The sequence below is a fragment of the Rhagoletis zephyria genome, unplaced genomic scaffold (genome assembly GCF_001687245.7).
Source record: "Rhagoletis zephyria isolate East Lansing unplaced genomic scaffold, Rhagoletis_zephyria_1.1 Rzeph_scaffold_00762, whole genome shotgun sequence".
Classification (NCBI taxonomy): Eukaryota; Metazoa; Arthropoda; class Insecta; order Diptera; family Tephritidae; genus Rhagoletis; species Rhagoletis zephyria.
Genome location: NW_016157846.1, coordinates 184,968 through 193,083, shown reverse-complemented (window position 1 = coordinate 193,083; position 8,116 = coordinate 184,968). Strand labels below are relative to the sequence as shown.

The following is an 8,116-nucleotide window of genomic DNA, read 5'->3' as shown; positions in this document are numbered from 1 at the left end:
TGACAATCGGTAGGCGAAATGAGAAACGGTGGGTTGGACTATTTACCTGCCTAACAACGCGTGCGGTCCATTTAGAAATTGCAGAAGACTTGTCGACGGACGCTTTCATCATATGTTTGCGTAACTTCGTAAATCGGCGAGGCGTACCGATAAGAATTAGAAGCGACAACGGAACAAAATTTTGTGGGAGCCCAAAAAGAATTGAAGATTAATTCGATATTTGATTTTGGTCGCATTGATGAGATGGCACGTCGAAATATTGAGTGGGTTTTTAATTGCCACGCGAATCCGTCAGCAGGAGGATGTTGGGAACGACTCGTGCAGTGTGTCAAGAGGTTGTTGCAGCGGGTGCTGCACCACGAAGCGCCGCGTATCGAAACATTTCGCAACGTCCCCATAGAAGCCTCTAACACCCAACCATTTTTTGTTGGGATGCCTCAACTCGACGCAAACGCCTAACCCCGAGCAAGAAAGGGTATGTCTACGCAAACAGTGGCGTATAGCGCAAAATCTAAAGGACCGACTGTGGAGGAGGTGGACAAATGAATACTTACCTCAACTTCTCCGAAGATCAAAATGGAGAACTGAAACAACGCCACTGCAGACTGGTCAGCTGGTCATAGTTTGCGACTCTACCAAGCGGAGGAGCCAGTGGGAGATAGGTAGAATCACTGAGGTGTTTACTGCAAAGGATGGTCAGGTGAGAAGTGCCAAGGTTCGTACCAGTTCAGGAGAAGTGCGTCGTCCAGCCAGCAAGCTAGCCGCATTGAAGTTTAGTGAATCCCCTNAACATCAGATTAAAGATATTGTCGTTTCCCAACACTGAACTCCTTCCATCCTTCGAATTCGCCGCAACAAAGTATGAGAGGGCAAAACGAAATTGGCAATTACAGCATTAGAATCCAGTTGATTCCAAACGATTTCATTGCAAAATCAGAGCGCGAACGAGTTGCAAGGGCAGCGATTTGAAACACTTCGCCATCGTCATCAATCAACATTGTCAACGATCAACGCACATACCTGCAATTTGTTCATCGTGATCTGTATTTGATTTTGCATTACATATACCTAATTTGTTCAAGTCTTTAAGTCATTAAAAGTACAAGTATATCATTTTAACATATTAATCGAAGTCTTTTACTTGCCGCCGCCACAGTGTCATCACANGTGTGTATTTTGAATCAGTATTTTGATGGCTGTTCGCCATTTTTCTAGTCTGCACACGAATAAGCTGGCGAAGATGCTAACAAATTCAAGCACATTGTTGCATGTTGTTTTATAATCTGAATATTTCTAATGTCGCAATCAAAACGAAATTTTGTAAATAGCATTTTTAAAAAGCAATCATTTAATATTTTTCAAGTTTTTGGGCATATATGTTACCATTTGAACAACAAATACTACCAAGTTTTAAGAGACTATTTAATGCAACTCAGGTCAAAAAACAGCAGTTTAGACCAAAATAAGCAACTCTAAAAAACAGATGATCGCAGCTGTGGCCCAGGATGACATCTATTGCTAAGATATCTCACTTGTATTTGTACACAATGGTTAAAACTACNAAAATGTAGACGTCTACATTTTAAGACGTTTTCTAACCGTAAAATCTGTGGTGTTGTTGTTTCCCATACAAAATTGGAAAACGACGCCGTCTACATTTTGTCACACTCAAAGGTATGTTTTTTACGTGTCTGCATTTTGCAACCTCGCAGCAGGGTTGCATTATGGCAATACTAATCACATTTTTTTTTATTTATTGGGCACGTTTTGTGTAGTTGCATTTAATTTGAGCGCAATTTCTGATGAAAAGAAACAAATTAAGGAAAGGGAATAACAAATACTAGGAATTGGTAATTAAGTTAAATAATTAAATTTTTTCAGAACCAAAATCGAAAGGCGACATATAAAAATGCACACAAAGAAGAAATGTCTAGCAACACCAGCAAAGTTTTGAGACGATTTTGCGACGACTACTGGAAAGGGGTGCTCACAGTTTGATGCTAAAGATGTCTCAATATATAGACGTCTACATTTTGAGACACAATTTGGAACGAACTGTGAACACCCCATATGAATGGAAGTGAATTTTAAGTTGGTACTTAAATTTAAGTTGGAACTTTATTAGTTTCGACTTAGTGGCTGGACTATGTATACGCGCCATTGTGTTAAATTGCAAAATATTTGATTTATTAAAAGAACTAATAAATAAAGNTTAGTTTCGACCTAGTGGCTGGACTATGTATACGCGCCATTGTGTTAAATTGCAAAATATTTGATTTATTAAAAGAACTAATAAATAAAGTGTAAAAAAATACGGTTTTTGTGAAAGTATTAGCACATTACAGTGCATCTAAAGTTTTTAAGACGTTGTTTACTTTTATTTGAGGATTGTAAAAATCGGCAAAACCCAAGTTAAAAGTTTTTTTTAGAGATCCGAGTTACAAAGTTTTCAGTGTAGATGAAACCTTGCAGATTTTTTTTTTAAATTTTTTTCCAACAATTTTTATTGAGCTTGAGGCCGTTTTTTAANAATAATTTGAAAAAATGGTAGAAGTGATAGCTATTTCGGAAATCACCACATTTCCTCATCAGACTTCTTTCAGTAGGATTCGAACCGATGATCCCACTGACTCAGCCAGTTGCCTACGCATTGTGCTAAGTTCGCCTTGTAAATTATCGTTGCTTTTTCCCACTTTTTCATTTGTTAAGCCAACATTAAGCATTTCATAATTGATCATGTTGTTGGTTTTGTTGGTTTTTGTTAATAATTCTATTTTTAGAATGTTTAACTTTTAGGTGTGCTCGTCCATAAGTTATTTGTTTTTGTTATTTTTTGGCCTTATAACAATTATATTCAACAAAACAACAACAACATTGTAAAAAGTTTGTTTTAAACCTGAGATCTACCACATTTTCTCTAAATGTACCAAATTTTTTCCAGAATCAACCACACAGAATTATTATTAAGTCCGGTCACTGTCTATAAATGCTATATAAAAAAACAGGGCCCAATCAATGTAATTCTGAATTAATTTCTTGGGATGAGGACAGCCCAGACAACTTCATAAATCTTTTGAGACAATGCAACTTTGCAGACCTGAATATTTTCAAACTTGATGATATGTTCGAACATAGTAACCTTTGTTTGATTTCGAGTATGAATCAACTAAACTCTCGGGTACAAAGGCGGGTTAAACTTAGAAATAAAGGTGTTCTTATGCAGCGTTTTTGCTGCATTTAAAATGCAACATTTAGCACTATCGAAGATATGTTTTCGAAAAGCGTTCCTTCTATCGCATTTAGCAAATGTACATCTACGCGTGTTCGAAATCGTATGCTTTTGACAAATAGCCGTGTTCCAGTCGCTTATTCAGATCCGTGTCTATTACGATCAATTCTCACGCAGAAGATAATGTGCTAAAAACCCTACTGAAAAGGAAAAAATAAATTTTAAACCAAAAATTCAACACAAAAACTTGACTTGTTTTAACCATAACCGAACATTTGTTCGTGTATATATTAGTTGCGATCCCGTACGAGTCCGGACTAGTCAGAAATAGTCAGAATCAGTCAGATTTTACTGGAAATCGAACCCGTACTCTGTTCTCTGACTATTGAGAGGACAAAAAAGAGAGTAAATACGGTTCTCTCTCTATTAGAAGTTACCAGTTTTAGTCCGAGAATTTTTTGCTGGTAAATTCTGGTAAATGTGTCAAACGATCAGCTGTAGTGTGTTTGGCAACCAAATTGTAAACAAAAGAAAAGTGCACTCTGCTAATTCATGTTGAAAAGTATTTAATTACTTGTCTAAGTGGATTCTAATGAATTTGAAAGTATTTTTGGTTATTTACATGTGTGAGCTGAGTGTGTTTACATACAAAATAAGCAAAAATTTACAACCAAACTTTGGAGGTCATGTTGAAGTTGATAGAAGTTACCATTTTTTACTAGAAAGCGATCCCGTACTTTTCAATGTTACTCTCTCGCTCTGAGCGAATTTTTTATATTTTGACAGTTTTACTAGTCCCGAGTCCGAAGAATACGGGATTGCACCTATTAATTTGTCGGTGCTGTCAATTAAAATTTGGTCACCTAATTAAGAAACAAAGCAAAGATCACAAATTTATCCAGATTTCCATCAGCATCACATCGATGTTGAATTTGCTTAACTTTTCTTTATCCAAATGTAAAATAATAAATGAAATCTCGATTGGCGATCACTGAAACGCAGGTAGCAACTGTATACTCGAAAAAGCAATGTTGCCACTTTTTCTCATTAAAAGATGTTCGATTCGTGGAAATTTTGGAAGATCACAGGGTTGCTTTAGCATTTAGATTCTTAATGCAAAAGTGGAGCTGCATTTAGTTGCATTTAAGTGACGAATTTTGTATGGATAAATGTACATTTAGAGTTGCATTTAGAGCTAAATGCGCTAAATGTGCTTTTACGCGTAAGCACAAATAGCCCCCTACACGATATGTATTTGCATCTGTAAATGTGAATTTTTCAATACATATGTAATTGCGTATGTCTGTCATATTCACAGTCTTTATTTAACTATTGAAAAATACGTTCTTTGAAAACGAAATAAACTACACTCAGATGATTCTTTCTGTGTGTCAGATGAAAATAGAAACACTTCCATTTCGTATGTACGTGCATCTGCTTTATACAGAAACAAATCTAATTTGCCTTCACAAGATATGTTGGCATTTCCATATGTAAAAATTGGCATGTACAGATGCAAATACATATCGTGTATGAACACCTTAAATGGTATGATAGAGAACTGACTGACACTAATAAAGAAAAGTTAAGGTTATACCAAAGAGCAGTACTCACAAGTGATTGGGTAGATTACAACGAAATAAAGAAAGAGTATAAGAAAATGATTAAAATTTAAAAAAATTCAATATATAATGAAATGGAACACAAGGTAGAAATTAATAGAGGTGATAGTCGTTTAATATGGAAATATTCTATATTATTGTCAATAATACGGATCACAGGGATAATATCAAAGAAGTTGTCATCATAGTATGGTAATCGCCGACGAACTTAACAATGTCTTTGTGGATAGTATGTCGACATAAATAGTAATATAGAGAACGTAAATTGTGACCTGTTTCTACAGGAAAACAGTAGAGGCACCTTTAAATTTGAGGAAATTACTACAGATGACCTTATCTTTATAGTGAAGAAATTTAAGACTAAAATTGGTGGAAATAATTATTATCTGAAAGTGTTATCAAGAATTCAGTTGAATACATGGGGCAGGTTTACGCCTTATTAATATACAAGAGTCTTGAATCAGGAACAGCACCAAATATCGGTAAATCGACCATAATTAATTAATTAATTAATCCCAACGGCTTTTTACCCTCCATTCCCGCCCAACCGACACGAGGGGCGCAGTCCGCATGACGTACGGAACCTTTTTTTTTTTTTTAGTTTTTTGGTGCCGAGTAGTGGAAACAGGAGTTTGTTAAGTGTCGAGATCTAAAACTATTCAGCTACAGAATCAAATATGCTAAAGATAGTATTTCAGTTATTGAGAGTGGAAACAATAGTTTTCTTTATAGTAAAAATCGAGTCCGATACGTCAAACGTGCTGGAATGACAGTTAAAATCTTGACATAAACCACGGAATGATTCGTTTAGTTCAAAATTAGTTTTGCATGGCTTTAAAAATAGAGGTCGAAAGTGTCTTGACACTCGAGAAGGAACATTAAAATTTACCTCAGCCAGGAGGGCCGGGCTATTAATCAAGCCTGTCATTAATTTTACGATAAATATTATACCCAGCATTTCTCTACGACTTGCGAGTGTAGGCAAATTTATGAGCTTTAGACGACTTGTGTAAGGGGGGAGATTGTAATCTGAATCCCAGTTAAAATCACGCAATGCAAAAAGCAAGAATTGTTTTTGAATTGATTCAATCCTTTCTGAATGAACTTGGTAGCGGGGATTCCAAACAATAGATCCGTATTCTAGTATAGGTCTAACTAAACTGGTAAAAAGAGCTTTTGTAACATAAGGATCTTTGAACTCTTTTGACCATCGCCTTACAAATGCAAAAACGCCTTTGGCTTTATTGACTGTAACATTAATATGATGGTTGAAATTGAGTTTGGAATCCATTGTGATACCAAGATCGACAAAATTGGATACCTGCTCCAGATTATAATTTGATATTGAATAAACAGCTGGTTGAACAGCCCTCCGAGAGAAACACATAACTTTACATTTTTGAAGGTTTAGTGGCATATAGTTTGTATTACACCAACTAACCACGTTGTTCAGATCCGCTTGTAACAAAGACCTTTCTTCGATAGAGGACAATGTTTTAAAAAGTTTCACATCATCGGCATACATTAAAATTTTTGAATGTTTTATTATAGAAGAAATATCATTAATGAATATCAGGAACAGAATCGGACCAAGGTGGCTTCCCTGAGGAACTCCTGAAGAAACTTTAATGATGTTGGAAGAACAATTATTAACAATAACTCTTTGTGTTCTATCAGAGAGGTAAGATGAGATCCATTGAAGAAGACTGGGCTGAAAGCCGATTAGGTCGAGTTTACGGATGAGTAACGAGTGACATACTTTGTCAAAAGCTTTACTGAAATCGGTGTATATTACGTCGGTATGAGCATTTTCTCTAAAACCGTTTGAGACATGAGTTGTAAACTCCAATAAATTAGTCATAGTAGATTTTCCTTTAGAAAACCCGTGTTGAGATTGTGTAATTGAAGAAGATATAGAATATGTCAGCTGGTTAACAATAATTGCTTCGAATAATTTGGGGATAGCGGAGAGTTTCGCTATGCCTCGATAGTTTTCTATAGACGACCTGCTGCCGTTTTTGTGAAGTGGTATTATGAAAGACTCCTTCCAGGCAGACGGAAAAACGCCATGTTTAAGTGACAAATTGAATAGAGTTGTTAAAGGCTCGCAGATGTTCTCAGCGCAGTTTTTAAGAAAACAGGTCGGAATATGATCAGGTCCAGGCCTAAATGACGCTTTTAAGGTTTTTAAAGAGTGTAAAACTTCATCGGAAGATATTACTGGAATATAAGCAGAGTTGATTGGACAAAGCTCGTACGGATAGTCTCCACTTATAGGGAAGTCTACAGAATAATTGGACCTAAAGAACCGAGCAAACATGTTGGCAATGAGTTGGCTGTCGCTAGATACAGTGTTGCGATAATGCATAGCGGACGGAAAACCATGTGCCTTACGCTTTGAATTTACGAAACCATAAAATGATTTAGGATTGTTAATTAAATTCTTCTTAATTTTACATAAATATGAATTATAACATTTCTTATTTAATGCAAAGTAGCTATGCCGCAAAACTGAGTACCTTAGGTAATCACTGTGTAAGCCCGTTCTTTTATACAGTTTAAAAGAGTGCGACTTTTTATTTTTCAATTTTTTAAGCTCTTTAGTGAACCATAATTGTATTGGTTCTTCATGAACAATATTACGTATTGGCACATACTTTCGAAACAAATTGAAAACAGTATCATTAAAGTGCTCAACGCTACGCTCCACGTCATCTCTATATATTGGCCAAGATAACTTTGAAAGTTCTTTGTTAATTTTCCTGAAATTTGCTTTCGCAAAAACATATCTAGTACTTGAACTTGACTTATTATTATGTATTTCATTTATGATTTCGTAGCTTAACTCAAGAGCAGGATGGTATGCATCTTCCGGCAAAACTAGGGGATCACACCGATTAATAGAGGCCTTCGGAACATCATCAACGTAAACGAGATCCAAGACCTTTCCAAACTTATTTGGACATATATTTATTTGTTTGAGGCAAAGTTCAGCCATTTCCTCCAGAAATACATTGTAACTATCTCTAGATGAAACTGGTACAACATCGGTGTCAATGATGTTCCATGAAATATGTGGCAGATTTAAATCGCCCAAAACAATCATAGAATCGGATGCCGTAAGCATTGCATTTACGGTCTCAAGTAAAGAAACTAGCTGCATATATACCGATACGGCAGAATTAGGAGGGATGTAGCAAAGAGCTAAATAAATATAAGTCTTTCCAGCCTGTACACGTATACATTTAAATTCGGTATATTCAAT

The 8,116-nt window shown here is 35.8% G+C and overlaps 1 long non-coding RNA gene across 1 annotated transcript; it reads left to right on the top strand.

The window, feature by feature from the left end:
- The first annotated feature begins 1,456 nt into the window (after positions 1-1,456).
- LOC108361432 (uncharacterized) lies at positions 1,457-7,847 on the top strand. The gene is made up of 3 exons (XR_001847302.1): positions 1,457-1,567; positions 1,982-1,992; positions 7,835-7,847. It is a non-coding gene; the product is annotated as an uncharacterized LOC108361432 (long non-coding RNA).
- Positions 7,848-8,116: the final 269 nt, after the last annotated feature.